General features: G+C 38.4%; 1 pseudogene; it reads left to right on the top strand.

Moving 5' to 3' along the window:
• The first annotated feature begins 637 nt into the window (after positions 1-637).
• Positions 638-18,529, top strand: LOC149194640 (protein trichome birefringence-like 11; annotated as a pseudogene).
• Positions 18,530-19,075: the final 546 nt, after the last annotated feature.

Genomic DNA, 19,075 nt, shown 5'->3' on the forward strand with positions numbered 1-19,075 from the left:
AGGCCAAATTGAGCCGATACAGACTAAAATACAGTTGCATTTAGAGGTAAAAGAATGTACAAATAGTTGGAGTCCAAGATAAGATTTGTAAGGATAAACTGTATAGTTGATGGTTAAATATCATAAAATATTTGTGAATTAGGAAAATTGTAGGTTTTCATGGGAAATTGTTATATATATCTATTAGGTGTTAGATTGTGGTTTCTATTGGGGAAATAGATGGCTTTCCTAGCTAATAATTGGTTGCTTAGGAAAAGCCTGACTTTAATAAGTCCTATATTTGGACATGTACTAGACATTTTTGGTGTATCTTTATTCAAAGCTTTACTTCCTCTTTCCAAACAAATAATATGTTGCAAGAAGCCTATAGGATGCCAAAGGAGAAATGCAATCTTCATAATGCGAAAAATTAAGGTCTTGTCTATGCTTTTTGAAGAAGTGAGAGATGTGGGGGTTTTGTTGCCTCCCTCTGCTTTGTTATGCTTAAGAGAACTATATATTATTTTCCATAAGACAAAAAATTTGCTAGAGGACTGTAGCAGGGACGCTGGGAAGCTATTACTTTGGAGCAGTGATTTCCACTTGTGATTGGGGAGTGTAGGAGGAAATTCTGTGACCAGATTCTAGCATTGTAGGTATGGCACGAGGAGGCAATGGTGGTGGAGTTCCTAAGGTTGATGAATTGCAGCCGCATCCGATCAAGGATCAGCTTGAAGTAATTGATTACTACATATCCAGTCCTCCTCCATGGCGTATGGTCTCTTTAACATGATAATTGTTTTTAATGTTTTCTGTACCTAACTGCATCTCTTGTATGTGTTTTGACTTAGACTAATAAGTTTTTCCAATTGTTAGATGGTTTACAGTTACCGTTATCTATGATGTTTCAAGCCTGTCTATCAATGCATTTTGTGCTTGGCCCAAACTACAAATATTTCTCTAGTTCTTTACCATGCATTTTTCTTGTGGCCCAACTTCTAATCTTGCTCAATACTTTCCTAAATACATTTTGCATATCATTGATTTGCATCTCTATTTTCTGAAGCCATTTATAATGTAGTTTAACTATTGTCCAACTGCATATCTTGAGATGAAGTTGTTTCTCATCCCTTTTGTGAAGCCCCGTGTGCATACCCCCCTTAGATATGAGTTTTTCCAATTTTTTTCTACATACCTTTTTCTACAAGTATTTTTTGTTCTAAGTTTTTTCTGCACAACTTGTTCTCCAACTAATTTTCATTTAGTCAGTGAATAACTTGCTGAAAATCTTGCACTGGAAACATTTTAAATGAAAATATATTTTTCTATAAATGTTTGTAATACAATTTCTTCAAGATCTATATGCATATTTTTCTCTGAAATTCCTCTCAATGCATTTTGTCACCATTTCATATGGTTATCTTGCACTAGAACTATTTGCACGGGATTTTGTGTACGCTCCATATGCATAAATTTCTATGAAACTGATCTTATTAAGTTTGTCTGTGCCTGTAGCTCTATTGTATAATTTTCCACTATGATTGTGGTTGTCACGAAATAAATTTACCCTTTACCCATCTGCATGTCCTTATTGGAATTTCCTTATATTTTTCTAAAACTCTTCTCCAACTGGCGATCTTAGTATTTACTTATTATGGTTTCATATTAAGGTCCTATAAAGCATTTTACATTATTTGTCTGCAAATACTGCTTTGAATTTGTTTCTATTATTTTAAATCCCCTCTTAGACCAGCCACCAAGTATTTACTTACTACGTTTTCCATATTAAAGTTGTATAAAGCATTTTTGCCCATTACCCATCTTCGTATCCTTCTCTGAATTTATTTCTGATAAGTTTCTTTCAGAGTGGTGACCTAAGTTTACTTATTCTATTTTTCATATTAAGGTCCTACAAAGCATGTTGTCTATTACCCATGTCCATAGCATGCTTGGAACATGCTTCTTTTCTGTTAAAGGTCCTCTCAGAGTGGCGACCAAGTATTTACTTACTGTGTTTTTTATATTAAGGCACTCTTATTTTGGATCTGGTGCTATTAGTTTTTTAGTTCATCGTGTTTTTCACTGGTTTATATTTGCCAAAAATTTTTGACCGAGACATTGTCTCCATCTTTTATGAGTTAGTCTCGCTCTGCATTTGTTTCAAATACATTTTAACTTCAACCTGTATGCATATTTAGCTTTGTAAGCTTCGAATTTGATGCTCATATTGATGGTTTTCATGTTTCTTTTTGTTGTTTACACATAATCAAAATTTTGACTGCTTTTGTTGCAGCGGAAGCCATTTTATTAGGTTTCCAGCACTATTTGGTGATGTTGGGCACCACTGTTATCATCCCTTCGATGCTTGTTCCTATGATGGGTGGCACCAATGTAAGTAGAAAGCACAACCCACTTCACTTTTTTGTCTATGACAGTGGAGCCTGTTAAACAAAATATTGTCACCATGACTATTTGCAGTCAGTATGGGTCTATCATCATTCATACTATCCTCCTTAGCAAGTCTCAAACCTCAGCTCTTCATGTAAAGCTTTGAAAATTAGAGAAAGACCTTAAAAATTAATAAAACTCTGGTTCCGTACTTTCTCTCACTGTTGCCTGCAGTCCCGCACCCCCTGTTCTGTTACCTGCGGACCTGCCCGCTCTGTCTCTAAAGGAGTGGGTGCGGACCCCTTTGAAAGTAAAAAAGGTGCAAGTTTATTCTTAAAAACTCACTTTCGGTTAATTCTAGGTGATTCTAGAAGGAATCTTGACATGGATGGTTCACTCCTAGGTGGTTCATGCATCCCAAAAGTGAAGGAGCTAATCCCTTGATGAGAGGAGATTATCCATTTGAAGGAGGGCTTTATCCCTTTGAAGGAGGACCTAGTAAATTCCCTCCATTGCACTATAAATTAAGGCATTGGGCTGATTGCTAGGGAGGTTAGAAGCTGAACATTTTTGAGGGTAAATGCTGTTGGAATTGAGACTTCCTAGTTAAGCTTGAGAGGAGAGATCACATAACTTTTGGCTTCATTGGGAAGAGAGTGAAACTTGTCAAAGTAGAGGAGACTTCTTGCTGGACCCTAGGAGGAGCATGTATAGCATCAAGGCATAAGGTTGTAAAGTTATTTTTTTATTTAAGTTAATACAATCAGATTCATTTTTCTCAACAAATTGTCTTATGTGATTTGTTTCATGAATTCCTTGATCATCATGATAAGTATGCTTTATTATATTGGCTTTTCAGGTGCTATTTAATTTGTGTGCTTGTTTTTGTTTTCAGATTCTCTACAAGGGAGCCCATTTGGATCAACGGAGTAAGGTTTCCACAAACTTGCATTGGACCCAAGGTAGTCCTAAAACACTTGTTTGCCTTTATTTATAAATTGCATATTTAGAGAAAGATAGAATTTGTTTGGTTTTCTTGTCGCTAGATATCATTAGATACTAGGAAGGTCGGTCTTGTCCGCAAGAACAACTTATCGGCTGATAAAATGGCGACTCTGCTGGGGACTGATTTTTTGATTTGCTTTTACTCTGACTTGAGAAACTATGTTTTTGTTTCTGTTTTTGGCTTGATGTGTGTGGGATTGGGTAGGTTTAGTAGATCTTGAATTATTTTTTGTTTTTCATACTTTTGGGAGAGGACCGCACCCTTTGCGTGTAACACAGTGCAGACCTATCTGCACTTTTTCTTTACACACAGAGCGGTCCCACACCTGTGTGTACTGCGGGCCTGCGGACCCTGTCAAAATTTTGAAAAACTTAAGATTTTATCTCTCAGTCAGCTTAGGATTTGTTTAGGTGTTTTTATCCTCTGCCCAGATCTGCACGTGACTTGTCAGGAACTTTTCTTAGGTTAATTCCATTGGCATTAGGGTTTTAGGTGAAATTCCTAGAAGTTTTGGTTGTCGGCCTTGATTTTCATTTTGGTCTTGTAGTAGCTCAGAGCTTAGAAGCCTTAGAAGCCTCAGATCACCTTGGTTTTTACTGGCCTTCTTATGAGTTTGACTGTTTGCAAAATTTGCCTTTGTTGAGGAATCCATCTTGTGTTTCTCTTTGCGAAACTTCGAAAGGACTTGGGTTAAAAGTTTTGGATTTCATTTTTAGAAAAGAAGACAAAAAATTGGTTGCTTTTTGACTGATTTGTGATTCTGGACAAATTAGTCCTTAGTTTGCTTATAGCTAAGTAAAACATCCTTGAAAAGACATCTTGTAAGCTTTTATTTCAAATAGTTTTCTTAGAATTTATAGATCTCAAGATTAGATTTTTCCATAGTTTTGAGTGTTTTATAAAAATAAAAAAAATCTCTTTTGAAAAAGTTTGTTTTTGTAGTATTTGAGTGTTTGAGAGAAAAGGGAAATTTTCGTGATCATAACTAGTTGTCTCGTTTTTGAGTGTATTGGAAAAGACAAAAAGATCTTCTTTTGATTTGTTTGTTAAAGAAAGATTTGTTTTTACAAGCATTTGCATTCTCAACTCTTTCCTATCTAGAAATTCATTGAAGGGAAAAGATTGCTTATCATCTTAAGTGCATTTTGTAGTGGTTTCGAGTCGAGTCTTCACACCATAAGTTTCATATCCGCACCTTTTGACTTAAGGAAAAACCAATAAAAATAATGCTTAAAGTAAAACCTATCTAGTAATATTTTTATTTCTAGGGCTCTATATCACCAACATAACTTAGGCTAGTGTCTTGGAGTAGGGAGTAATTAACTCTCCAAGATAGTAAAACAAACAAATAGCTGTATCTTGTGGTAGGAGATAAAATCCAATTGTTACATCTATGCTTTGGGAAAGCTCCTCTTAAAGGAGAAGCACGAGATCATATCTGAACTAGTGTGGGAATCAATCCTTCCTCATTGGGAACGATAGAAGATATTCATGTATTAAAAACGGTAAACCTCGGATTAACCATTGTCAAGGAGCCTGGGGTCACTTTTTGGTAAAACTTGGATTATGTCAAGGAGCCTTCAAGGGGATTGAGCTTGTTACTCTGCCCTTGCGTGCGTATCGGATCATAGACTGTTCCCCGAGGTATATTTGTTTCCGTTGGTAACCATAGTGACCATATTATATAGGATTCTTTACTAAGGTAACGGTGGAGGGAAGATCCCACTGTACCTGGAGCAGACGTCGGCTAGACTCACTTGGATTTTTTGGGGGGTTCTCTTCACTCGAGACGGTTTAGTGGAGAAACTTGTGCCAGTTTATTCATTAAGCAGGTTGTCGGGGTAACTGTTCCAACCGCCATTTCTGTATTGAATTCTGCGACGTTGGATTTCATCACCAACTAGTGTTTTCAGTACGAAAAGTTAATGTTCGTGTGAGGTTTGATCTCCTAGATTCTTTAGGCGTGCGATTCAAAATTGTTTGGTTCTTTAGAGGCTTTAGGTGGTTTTCATTGAGATTTTTCTTTGTTTGCGTGTGAAGTAGTTAAAATATTTAATCGTGGCTGAATTACCGAGGAAGTCCCGTAGACTTCGGGGCCAACCTCCTGAGTTTTCACCAAGCCAGCCTAAAGGGCTATGATCCCTTCTAACTCCTAGAGACAATAGAGTTGCGTCACCTGAAGAAGGAGAGTCTTCATTGGATGTACATCCTGATTATCAAGCTCTAGTAACATATTATAATCCGAAATCTATTTCATTTTCTGAAATTACTAGTATTTTTTCATCTACTGGTGATTTAGGTGAGGAACCTGAAATATCTGAACCTGAAACTGAATTTTCTGCTACTCCAACATCAGGATTTGTCTCTCCAACTTCTAGTGGTCCTAGTTCACCCAGGTTAGAAAGAGTAATTACCCAAAATCTTCCTTCTGGACTTATAGCTATTGAAGAACTTGCTACTCCAGAAGAAGGTATCCCTATCCCTAAAAATCAACCAGCTATAGAACTTAGGGAGCATGAATCGATATTTTACAGTTCACCTAGGAGCAACGCTTGGTATCTTTCATTGACCAATTTTTTGGAAAACCCGGGACTAAGTTTTTCACCACCTCGCATTCCTTTTCACCCAACACCTAGGGGTTATTAGCCTCCATTAAATATGTCAAGATAGTCGTCCATGTTTTCTCAATCTCCAGAAACCTTTTTATACGGCGGTCCTTCTGTTCCCTCTGGGTATCAGTCACTTACTGGTACTTTTTCGAGAGCATCTCCTCAACCAATTGAACAAGGGTTATTAACTGGTAATAACGGAACTAAGCCGTTGAGTGTAGAAGATATTCTTATGATGTCAGGTACTATTCCTAATATGCAACCTCAAGGTGGCCAGTTACTGCCTGGGGCGCAGCTTCAAAGTCCTCAATTATCACCTGGGGGGCAACCTCAAGGTACCAAATTTCCGCCTGGGGGGAAACCTCAAGGACAGTACATACCTACGGGACAGTATGTTCCTCAAGGTCAACCCCAGACTCAATATGTACCTCAAGGTCAACCCCAGTATCAGTACGTGCCCCAAGTTTATCAACCTCAAGGTCAGTACCCAACCCAAGGTTTCCAACTGCCTTCCGGTCAATCATTTGTCCAAGGAGCTGGAAATGTACCTTTGAATTATCAACCCTACCCTCAACCCGATTATGGTCCTCAATATTCTCAACTTGCTATGGGTCCATACCCTAGAATGAACTTAGTGTGGGATCCATCTCAATCTCAACAGATCTTGCAACCAAATGTGGAATTGTCATCTCAATCTGGACAACCATTGGTTTCTGGTTCACCCCAACAACCTGTCCAGTCTACTATTCAAACTTCTGCACCTTCTGTAGTTTCTCAGCCTAGGCCTAGTATGCCTCGTACTCTACCTTAAGCGACTGTTGCAACTGCTGCAACATCTGTTCAATCTACCCCACCTACTTCTGGAGTATCGACAGCTTCGGTTTCTACTGTCCCTTTATCAACTCAGGCATCTTTACCTCAGTCTGGATACACAATTCAAACTTCAGTTCAAATGCTTGTAGGACAACCTGGTCCAAGTACGCTTGTCACAAGTCAACCTCAATTTACTTATCAACTGTACCAGGGACAGTACCAATTCGGTCCTGCTGTGCAGCAGCGAGTCTATTAGTATCAACCATACCCTGGATATACTTATGAGCAACCTCAACAGCCCCAGTACGGTCCGATTAATCCTGGTTTTCCGGGAGGATATAATATCCCAAATGCGATTCCAATTCCTAGTTATCCTGGATATCCTCCTCCTGGGGCTGGTCTCATGACCCAGGGTTTCAGGGACCCTAATCGTCAGTTACCATTCATTGCAACTTTGGACTTGCCTGACTTGTCGCGCCTTACAAACGATCCAATTAACTATCTTCCATTTTGGCCGCCAATGCCAAATAAGTTGCCTAGTGATATTCCCAAGTTTGAAGGAAAATTAGGAGAGGACCCGTCGAACCATGTGATGACTTATCACATTTGGTGTGTGTCTAAATCCATTTTAGATCATTCAATCCATTTAAGGCTTTTCCAGCGCACTCTAATTGGTCTTGCAGCCAAGTGGTACATTGAGTTACCGCGAGCCACTTTTTATAACTTTAGTCAGTTAGCTACTTCGTTTTTAACTCATTTTCAATTGCCAGTCAGATATGACAATGGAACAGAATTATTAACTTCATTAAAACAGTCAACGCCCACTTACATTTCAGATCACATTCATGAATGGAGACGTCGACGGTGTTTAGTGAAAGTTTTTATCCCAGATCAGATCTTAGCTGAATGGTTTGTAAAATCTTTATTACCGAAGATCACTGAGGATGTATCTAAGGCAGGAGTCGTTACTGAAGAGAAAGTAATTTCTCAAGCTCAGTACCTTGACTTAGTTTATACGCAGTCAGGTACGTTACACAAGAAAATCCCCGACCTTCCTAAACAAAATCAAATAACTGCAGCTCCTTCAGGGTCTCATGCCGCTGATGGTATGATTGGTACGGTTACTACCAAAAGTAAGAAGAAATCTTCCAAGAATTCTTCTCCTATCATAACTTTGCCAGATTCCCCGACAGGAGATTCTTCCGCGGAAATTTCCGCTGATATTCATGTTGTAGAATCATCTACAGCCAAATCAAAATCTGGCGGTAAGAAGAAAGGGAAGAAGAAAAATAAAACAGATAAAAATTCGAAAGAGAAACCAGAAAAAACGGAATCAACTGATGAGAAACGTAAACCTCGTTATCCTTGTCTCATTTGTGATGAAGAGAATTTTACAAGATACTGCCCTCATCGTGCAGAGGTTGGGAAAATCGTTAAAGGTTCCCTGTTGAAACAGAATACACCATTATTTTGGGATGAGATAGCTGACAAATCTTTTGATGCACTAAAACACGCGTTGACCCATGCACCATTACTGCATCCTCCCAACTACAACCAGGACTACTTCTTATATCTCGCCGCTTCCCATTCCACCATTGGAATGGTGTTAGTTCAGGAAGATGAATTCGGTACTGAACATGTGATATATTACTTTAGTCGAACTTTAAATCCAACTGAGCTAAAATACTCACATGTGGAGAAATTGGCATTGGCAGCTATTCAAGCTGTCCAACGTTTTTTTCATTACATTTTACTATGAAAACTACAGTAATTTCTGATTGCAACCCTATGATCTATATTTTGACCGAACAATTGCTAGGGGGCAAGTACTCCAAATGGATTGTGATCCTGCAGGAGTTTGACTTGGAATTTGAAAAGTCTAAGTCGAAGAAATCTTTAGTTTTTGCGGAGTTGATGTGTGACTTCCCGCGTGCTGACACGGAAACTGTGGCGGAGGAGCCCATTGCGGACGAATCCTTGTTTCTAATCAGCACTTTAGATCCATGGTATGGGGATATCATAGTTTATCTCCAAACCCAATCCTTTTGGCCAGAAATTTCAAGGTCAGAACGTCAAAAAATACGATTCCAGTCCCAACAATTCAAAATTATTGGAGGTACACTTTATCATCGTGGGGTGGACTCTGTTTTCCGACATTGTTTAACTCATGAGGAAGTTGAAAGGGTTCTAAATGATTGTCACTCTGGAGTATGTGGCAGTCATATGTCTGGGTTTGCCACATCCCAAAAGATATTGCGTGTTGGCTATTTCTAGTCGTCTTTGTTTAAAGATTGTATTAACGCGGTCCGAAAATGCCACAACTGCCAGATTTTTGATCGAAATATGTGCGCTCCACCTGCTCCTCTCCACCCTATAATTGTCGTCGGTCCTTTTGCGAAATGGGGTATCGATTTTATTACATGTAACCCTCACTCGGCTGGGGGGCATGTGTATATCATCCTTGCGGTAGATGATTTTACCAAGTGGGCCGAGGTGATGCCTACATTTGATGCAGACGACAAAACTACTACAATTTTCGTGTTCAATCATATAATTGCTAGGTTTGGTGTTCCACAAGCGATTATCACTGATCATGGGCGTCATTTTCGAAACATTATGATGACTGAACTTACAGACCAACTTGGCTTGTGTCATGACAGTTCAACTCCATATTATCCACAGGCTAATGGTCTGGTTGAAGCCATCAACAAAGTTCTAGTCATCATGATCCAATGAATCATTGGGATTCATAGGTTGAATTGGCATAACATGCTATTTTCAGTGCTTTGGGCGTATCGAACCTCAGTAAAAACGTCAACCAGTTTCACTCCTTTCCAACTAGTTTATGGTCTGGAAGCTGTGTTACCCATTGAATGCAAAATCCCGTCACTGCAAATGGCCATCGAATTACTTCCGGCCACTTCTGAAGAGGAAAAACATTTGTTATACTTAGCTCAAGTAGATGAGAATCGACGTGATGCTGCATTAGCAATCGAAACTGATGCCAAATGTATTAAAGCTCAGTATGATCGAAATGTTACCCCTCGAATACGATCAAGCAAATGATAAATTAGGCGTTGGAAAATTCGTACCCATGTGGCATGGTCCTTATGTTGTTAAGCGAAAGCTAGCAAAAGGGGCCTATGAATTGGTAGACTTTGACGGGGTCTCTTTAGGTAAACCCATAAATGGTCTTTACCTGAAGAGACATTATGCTTAAATCTGGGTGTGGAGATTTTTAGTTAGGTTTAATTTTCTTTCTACCTGGTGTGTTTTAGATTAAAAATTGTGCTTAGCTTAGAGAGTGTTTTTTGTCATTATTCCTGCTTATCTTGATTTTTCTCTTGATATTGTAGATGTCAATGCCTCTCCAAACATACATTGGTTTTGCTGATGGTGCTTGTCGTAATACACGGAATATTTCTTCCGTAGCTTGGGTTATCTATTCGCCCTCTGACGAGTTGGTATCTATGCATGGGGTAAGCCTCGGTCAAACAACGGACAACATTGCCGAATATAGTGCAGTGGTTGAGTTATTATCTGAATCTATTTCATTTGGGATTCGGAGTTTGATAGTGAGGTTAGATTATGAACTCGTTGTATTACAACTTAATATAGTATATGACATTAGAAATCCAGTGTTATTGAGATTATTTTTGAGAGTCCGTCTCTTGGAACATGAATTTGACTATATTGAATATCAGCATATTCCAAGATATTTAAATACATTAACAAACGCAATTGCTTCTCAAATGTTAAGTAGACATTTGCAATAATCATACAAGTAAATTTAAAAACATTCCATAAACATGTTTTACAAGATAAGCTGGTAATAGTGATATAGTATAGCATAGAAGTGTGTCAAATATACATCGTCTTCGATCATAGGTTGAAAAACACCTTATGATCGGAAAAAATGATAGTACAAAAAGAAAAAAATGTCATTTGTGTCTGCAATAGGTAATCATCCTATCACTGGTGATGATCACGATAAGAAACCACTGTACGGGCCACCTTACAAAGGAACCTCCTGAAAGGTCCTGGGACCCCAATCACATAGCGTTGCAGCCTAAGAGGAATGTCATCGATTCTGGTCTCCGAAATTTCTACTCTCAAACGCTCTAGATGGCTCTCCAATTCGGCCAAGGTCTTTGTGGATTCGTCCTGTGGGGCTGGTGCTGCTGCAGCTGGTTGTTTCCTCTCATAGTGTTGGAGAGTGTCTGGTCGTCGTGGACCTACATCTGCATTTAAAACTTTTACTATCAATTTTGGGACGAGATAAGAACATTTTTTTTTTTTTAAATTAGAAAATGTTGAAAATGATTTTACCTGAGTCATCCCATTGCTCTCCTGGTGGAAGAGCCATGTCTGGGTCGCCACGATAATCTACCCCAGCGTAAAGAAAGTCCTGAATAGCAAAAAATTGGTTCTCCAACCAATGAAAATACTCAGGAGTGAATCAAACGACTTTTGTCCCCTCCTCAAGATGACGGGCCATAACTGCAACCCAACGCATTAGTTTGGGCTCTCGGGGAAGTCCAGCTTCAATAGTGAGATGTTGTGGGACCAACATTGGGACCCTCTTCAGACCAAATCTCATGAATAAAGCACCATATCCAAAGGTCTTCAGTTGTCCGTTCTTTGCTCTAGTCAGTTGGCCTTTTATATTAGCCAACACAACATCGCACCAGTTGAAGATGGTGCCTCGAAAGTAGTCTACTACCATCCGCATTTGGGATCTAGTGGCTATATGTAGTGCTGCGCTTCCACAGAGCCTGTTAATAGTAAACGCAATCACTTTCAGTTCAGGAAGGGATATGGTTTTGATATCTATCCCTTTGTCTCTAGTCCGGCCATTGCAAAACTCTAGCCGGAGGCTATTGACAGACTGGCCACCTGGCCTAGTCCCGAATAGAGTCAAGTGTTCATCTCTCTTAGGCAAACCAGTCAAGAAGTAAAAGTCTTCCAGCTCCATTTCGAGCTGGTGTCCACCAATAAAGAAGCACTGGTCCTGTATGTTCCACCTGTCTACCAGCCACTACAAAAAGTCCACTTGGGCCCTCATGCCAGGTATGACCCAGAATTTGTATAAGCCACATGCCTTCAATGCATCAATCGAAGGTTGATGATTAATCGCGGTGAGATCTACATCCTCGTGCTCCCGTTCTCTCTAATCAAGCATGATGTATACCCTACAATCAATAAAAAGGTGAATTAGAATATCTAAAAGCAAAATTTTTGGGTGAAATTTGAGAAATTTAGGTTTAAAAACCTTTTCTGCGGGGACCGCACCCTCTCTGTTAGAGATAGTGCATGGGTCCACACTTTTCCTTCACGGCAAATACGGACCCCTGACTTTTTTCCCTTTACGAAAAAGTCGGGGTCCGCAGGTTACCTGTGCTATGCCTGCGAACCCCTGCGCGCGGGTTTTTAACCTAAAAATTCCTTAAAAAATGAAATCAAAGCCTAAAAACAAATTTGAAATGGATGAAATGAAAGAGTAGGATGATGTAGATTACCTGGAGGAGACGGCGTTCGATTCCAACAGACGGATTTTCCGCAATCTTCACGGGAAGTTTCTGACCAAAAGCTCTCTTTTCTCACTATGAAGTCAAACGGTAAAAATGAATTTACAGAAGCCCTTTTTATAAGCTTTTTTGAATAAATGAGTTTTTAATTTGTTTATTCTTCACTTTAAAGAGGTAACTTTTGCAGCATTTTTATCTATCTTAAACAAGTATGAGTAATGTTTGAGTTTTTGTGCAGGATAACGGATTTTTCAGGCGAAATCGGTCATTTTCGACAAAAAAAATTAGAGTCACCTTTAAGCTCTTTTCTGGCTCCTAAAACATGAAAATATTGTCGAGTTTTTCTTTTTAAGCTTTTTTAAACGGAACTAAAAAGACGGTCCACTTACAACCCTTTTCTGACAGTAAAAACATGAAAAGATTGCTAGATTTTTGTCGTTTCAAATTCGATATTGGTTATAAAATGACATGTCATTGATCACTTTTTTACTTTTTCGGATCAGAGGCACTAATTATGAAAAGTACTCCTTGGTCGTAATGATCAAGCAGTTCTCTCAAGTATTATTTTATACTTTTTCGGGCTTGGGAGACACAAATTTACGAAAAAGGACAACCATGGAGTCTTCTTAAGTTTTTTTAGACTCTCTAAAATTGAAAAACGCCGAGTTTCTCCTATACTGGACTCATTAAAATTTAACAGTAAAGGATCTGTTCAATTACAAACAGGAACAGACCACTCCTTCTTAGGGTTCAAATTTAAACTAAGTTGGACTCATCCGAAGGATGAGCTTATAATCAAGAAAACGTTATCCTCCTCAAGCTTGTCAAAAATAAAGAGGTACTTGCTAGAAATGGTGGGGGAAAAGAGAGAAAGATGAGCCTGTTTGTCATACTTTGTAACCACTCTTGAACATGACACTTTTATTCACCTGGGTTGGGAAATCATTTGCCTAACAGTTGATCAAACCATATTCAAAGTCTTCAACCGGTTTCTGGGTATTAACTTTGGGTCAATTGTCACCAAACCATCTACTGTGTCGTTATGTGTTCAAGAGGTCAGTGCAAATAAGCCATTCATCTGCAAAATATCTGTCATCCATCTTGACCATCCCTGAGTCAGTCCTTGCAACTAAATTTCTTCAAATTTGATCAATGATTTCATGTTGTGGGCTTGCCTACGATGGATCACTTTCTATCGACTTCAGCTCATTATCTAGAAAGATGATCTAGAAATTGTCAGTACCTTGGGATCTGCATGCCTCAATGGAAGGTTTCTCGCCTTTGACGATAAGTTGCATCATTGACCTTTGATCAAAGGATTCCGTGACATGTTCGACATCAACACATCTATTCACATTTCATGGATTATACTAAGTAATTTGAGAGCCATTGACATTATTGGTGGTTTCTCTCACACTTGTTAACAATTTACATCATTGACTGGTAATCAAGTGGTTTCTACCATGTTTGACTTTGACACATTCATTCACATGGATAGAATTGTACTATTTCGGGATGTAGAAATCAAGACCTGGATCTAGTTTCCACCATCCAGGCTACGAGGAATTTTGTATTATTATACAATGGACTATTTATAAACATATGGCTGCATCCATACTGTGTCTACGTGTGTCTATACTTGTGATGTACTACATAATCATTCCTATATCAGAGCAGTAGTTAGTTTTCTAGTCGGTTTTGATCTGAGAATGGGAATGCCTACCTCAGCGATGATATGATCTCATATATATATTTTGCATTGAATGTTTTTACAGGTTCCAACCGGGCTCTCCACAAGATGATCCTCGAAATGATAAAGTACTTCACTCTTCTTAGATGATAAATGAAATCCTCATCTACTACAGACTTCGCACTTTAGGGGGAAATCCGTTACACAAAATATTGTCACCATGACTATTTGCAGTCAGTATGGGTCTATCATCATTCATACTGTCCTCCTTAGCAAGTCTCAATCCTCAGCTCTTCATGTCAAGCTTTGAAAATGAGAGAAAGACCTTAAAAATTAATAAAACTTTGGTTTCGCACTTTCTCTCACCGTTGCCTGCGGTCCCGCACCCCCTGTTCATGTTACCTGCGGACCTCCCCGTTCTGTCTCTAAAGGAGTGGGTGTGGACCCCTGTGAAAGTCAAAAAGGCGCAAGTTTATTCTTAAAAACTCACTTTGGGTTAATTCTAGGTGATTCTAGAAGGAATCTTGACATGGATGGTTCACTCCTAGGTGGTTCATGCATCCCAAAAGTGAAGGAGCTAATCCCTTGATGAGAGGAGCTTATCCCTTTGAAGGAGGGCTTTATCCCTTTGAAGGAGGACCTAGTAACTTCCCTCCATTGCACTATAAATTAAGGCATTGGGCTGGTTGCTAGGGAGCTTAGAAGCTGAACATTTTTGAGGGTAAATGTTGTTGGAATTGAGACTTCCTAGTTAAGCTTGAGAGGAGAGATCACATACCTTTTGGCTTCATTGGGAAGAGAGTGAAACTTGTCAAAGTAGAGGAGACTTCTTGCTGGACCCTGGGAGGAGCTTGTACAACATCAAGGCATAAGGTTGTAAAGTTATTTTTTGATTTAAGTTAATACAATCAGATTCATTTTTCTCAACAAATTGTCTTATGTGATTTGTTTCATGAATTCCTTGATCATCATGATAAGTATGCTTTATTATATTGGCTTTTCAGGTTCTATTTAATTTGTGTGCTTGTTTGTGTTTGCAGATTCTCTACAAGGGAGCCCATTTGGATCAATGGAGCAAGGCTTCCAAAAACTTGCATTGGACCCAAGGTAGGCCTAAAACACTTGTTTTCCTTTATTCATAAATTGCATATTTAGAGAAAGATAGAATTTGTTTGGTTTGCATATTCAGTCTTGTCCGCAAGAACGACTTATCCGGCCGACAGAGCCCTAAAATTTGATTACAGGAGGACATATAAGCAGTCCATTCTGATACGCTTTGAGTTCTATTCAATTGTGGAAAAATGTGTGGTTCACCAGCTTGGACTTCACCTTAGGTTACACTCCAACCGCTGTTGACTGAAATTTATATGTTTGTGCAGGAGGATAAGGCTAAAGTTATCCAGACATTACTGTTTGTAGCAGGTCTTAATACACTATTCCAAACCACATTTGGTAGTAGGCTGCCTGCTGTTATAGGAGGCTCATATGCCTTTATCCTTCCTACAGTTTCCATCATTGGTTCCGGCAGAAACCAAAGCATTCTCGATAATGGTGACGTATGTAACAGTCTATCTCATCTTGCCTTACTATAATTTTCTTTGGATGTTATGTGACATGCACAATTCCATAAGTAATCTAAGATCAAGGCCTTTGATCTTGAAGACCTCTCTAAGAACTTGAGATTCCTCCTCAATCTCTTAAGTGAGGGCTTCTTCCTCATCGTAGTTGTAATTGCTAACCCTATTTCCATCAGCCTCCCCAATGCTAATGTTGATGTTGTCATTGTCTTTATCATGGTAATCCTTGATACCCTCCTCATCATCTATATCATCAATAATGTCATCATGGTTCAGCCAAAGTAATAGCATGACACTCACAACACCTCAGAAACCTAGATGCATACAAAGATCCTATCTCTCCTCCTCTTGAATTCATTTGGACATCAGAGGCTACAACCATGATTGCATATTCAATCGAAAACTATGCTATTTATTTTGTTAGTGTTTATTTCTAGACCATGGCTTAGGAAACAATCAAGCGTTTAGCCCTACATAATGGATTCCTTCCTAATGCATATTTTGTAGAAAATAAAGTCTTGGCATTGAGGAAAAGTAGTAGTAGAAATATAGTGCAGAGGGAACTTGAAAGGGATTGCATTGTTGATCCATGGAACCATATTTTAGCTCTCCCTAGAGATTCAAACGGTTATATTGCAACTCTAAATAGACCCACAAGTTTGCAATGTGAGTATATTTGGCTTGTCTTCCCCCATTGTCTTTTTCTTCTGCTTCGTGTACATCGACATCGGGGAAATACCTACAGGGTTTAGGATTCGCAAAGAGGAAGGGAAACACAATATTTTGCAGAAAAATTTTCTGATGCAGAAGAGGCCTCTAGTATTACAAACATCTTGGATCTTCCCAAGCTTGAGTATTCAGAGAGTTTTAATCAATGTTACTTGCATGTTGGATCATGAGTTTGGGATGAATCATATCCCCTTTATCGGGCCCAATTTCGCTTCTATTGATCCCAAGTTTTGATGCCAAGAGAATGGGAGGCTAGATAAATTTTACATGAAATGGTGGTGGCAACCTTTGGGCTGCAATATTCCCAGGTCAATAGATCTTTGCCCTAATGTTAATATTAGTTTGGAGAAATAGATGACCTAAGTTTGATCTAGAATTTCAATTAGTTTGGAGCTACATTTCAAGATATAGTAAGAACATGGTTGCCTAATAATAATGTAGTTGCATTTGAGCCCTGAGTTTTTCCAATTAAAATCAAAATTAATATTCATACCAAGAATAATCCAAAAGAGTTGCATGACAATCTTATATCCCCTGTTTTGTTCTATTCAAGAAGGATCAAAAAGAGACCAATGGCAGTCTTATCTTATGCTGATGTTATGTGATTCAAGAAAGTTAAGACTGAGACCAATGACATTCTTATACTGACATTGTTTGTTTAATTTGATTGGTAGTCTTTTACCAATGTTTTTCTCTTTGATTTCAGAATTTTAATAAAGTTTCAGATTGAACACCATTAGAATTTTAAAGAGAATTGAGCATAATCTGGTAACCTTTGTGGGCAAATATATATTTTGTGTCTGAACTAATTTCCTTTTATGTGATATCAAATTCAATGCAAGAAACATGCTAAATAGGATACAAAACCATCGAGCAATCTTTGTTGGTGATTCAATCGGAAGAAACAATGGGAATCACTCATTTGCATGCTAGTAGAGGCAGTTCCAAACGAACTCCAAATATATGAGGTCAATGGAAGCCCCATTTCAAAGCACAAGGGATTTTTGTCCTTCAAATTCGAGGAGTTCAATTGCACTGTGGAATATTATAGGGCACCATTTTGGGTTTTGCAAGGATGTCCTCCTAAAGCTCTCCCCTTGAAGTTAGAATTACACTAAAATTGGATTTGGTTGACTAGACATCTCAATATTCAAAGGATGCAAATATTCTAGTCTTCAACACAGGGCATTGGTGGAACTTTGAGAAGACCTTCAGAGGGTAAGATTTTATTTTGCAGTTTGACAGCAATGCAATTGTTGCATTTGGATTCTGTGTTATTCAGTTGAAGGCCTTAATCATGGAAGACTACATAGTTTATGTTGGTTGTATGTTCATACCCACAAATAAGAATCCCTTAATGGTGATCCTTTCTCTAACACAAAGCACCATAAAATGTTTTTGGGGCTACTTGGTATTTTTTTCCAAAAAATTAGATTGGAAAATAAGAAATCCTAATTTAAAACATCACAATTCTTTCCATGCATTCCATATTTTATTAAACTTGAAAAACTTCTTCCTTGTTAGAATTTGCACCTTAGCTTTTCCATATGGATTGACAAAGAGAGTTTCACAGGGGCTGCTATTTTCAAGAAGGAGAAACAATAAACATGGCACTAGATCTGTTGACTACATTTGAGAGATCTATGAAGACTGTGATGGAATGGATTTGTCAAGAAGTAAATACAGAAAAAAAAACACATGCATTCTTCCATACCTAGGCTCCTGTGCATTTCAGGTTTGTGTCATATCTACTACTTTGATAATCTCTACACACTTAAATATTTCTCTCTTATGGTATAATATCCAAAAAAGGGAGGATTCTACATCTCATGTTGTGTTCTTCACATGTAGGGGAGGTACATGGAAAACTGGTGGGAATTTCCATTTAGAGACCCAACTAGCACTAAGTCTAGCTGATTTCCTTGACCCACATCTATGGAGCAACAATCTCATCATCTCCAAAGCACTGCAACAGCTTAATCACAAAAAGAATGTGCAACTGCTAAACATAAGATATGATTCAACTGAGGAAAGATGGTCATTCATCACTATATTATTTAGGCAATGGATTTGGACTTGCTTCCCTTAGTAGGTAGGATTGCAGCCATTTGTGTCTTCCTGGAGTGCCAAACACATGGAATGAACTGCTCTATGCCTTTTTGATTGCAAGAGGCTTTAGGGATCAAACAAATGGAATTTACAACATGTAGAATTCCACCACATTCTTTGTAAATTTAAATTTTCAATATCTATTCTATCATGGAGGTTGTTATTTATTTATCAAATTCCAAGTGAATTTGTGAGGAGGCATTTGGTTCAAGTAGAGAGGAAAAAGAAATGTTCATTTTTCTAAGAGTTTTCACTAAAAATTACAAACTCCCCTCTCTTTTGGACCCTCTACTAAAGGGGTCAAACTATTTTATACTATTTTATTCAATTTGGTTTGTCCTACATAAACCCCTCTATAACAGTCAAACCATTTTTATTCATTTTGGTTTATACTACTTGTGTGAATGTGTGAAGTATTTTGTTTGTCCTGTGGTGGTTTTATCGAATTTGGTTAAGGATTTAACTTTCTAGTCTTTTGGATTGTTTTACCTATGTTAAGCACTTTTGATGACCAAGGAAATCAACTGTGCATCTCCAACATCACCTCCTCTCGCTCTTGATATACAGAAAATGAGTTTTACCTATTTTAAGCAGTTTTGATGACTAGGGAAATCAACTGTGCATCTCCAACATCACCTCCTCTCACT

This window comes from Pinus tabuliformis, chromosome 2_2 (genome assembly GCF_031772625.1).
Source record: "Pinus tabuliformis cultivar Carrire ecotype Pingquan chromosome 2_2, CPIR1, whole genome shotgun sequence".
NCBI lineage: Eukaryota > Viridiplantae > Streptophyta > Pinopsida > Pinales > Pinaceae > Pinus > Pinus tabuliformis.